Raw genomic sequence first — 474 nt, 5'->3', positions numbered from 1 at the left:
CATAGAAAGTGAAAGATAAAGAGAGACCTTAATTTCCAAGTCAGTTGTTAATGAAACCGTGATAATTATTAAGTTCCAGTAGAGATTCTGACTAGGCATGATACATGACGCCTTCCAATTAATGTTTCAACAATGAATATTGATACAGATATAATTATTTACATCTATCTTGAAAAATATTTGGAATTAGTATATTTTCAAAAGGAGAACACCGAATAACACAACACAATCGTACTGATAAATTAGCAGATAAACGCATATTAAAACAGGGTTTGGAAGATGAGACAATTTTGAAGTACTGTATTTCATCTTCGTTAAGGGTCTACATATCGCACTTGCTATAAAACCTTTCAATAGACCCAATATTTTCAATCTTAATGAACACCAAAAAATAATGGTCAATTCTTAAACGGATAACGGCTACAAAAACAATCCCTTATCAAGATATTGATGCACCAACCATTACACATTCTT

This window comes from Penaeus monodon, chromosome 31 (assembly GCF_015228065.2).
Source record: "Penaeus monodon isolate SGIC_2016 chromosome 31, NSTDA_Pmon_1, whole genome shotgun sequence".
Classification (NCBI taxonomy): Eukaryota; Metazoa; Arthropoda; class Malacostraca; order Decapoda; family Penaeidae; genus Penaeus; species Penaeus monodon.
The sequence above is the reverse complement of the archived record's forward strand: the minus strand, read 5'-3'. Positions refer to the sequence as shown.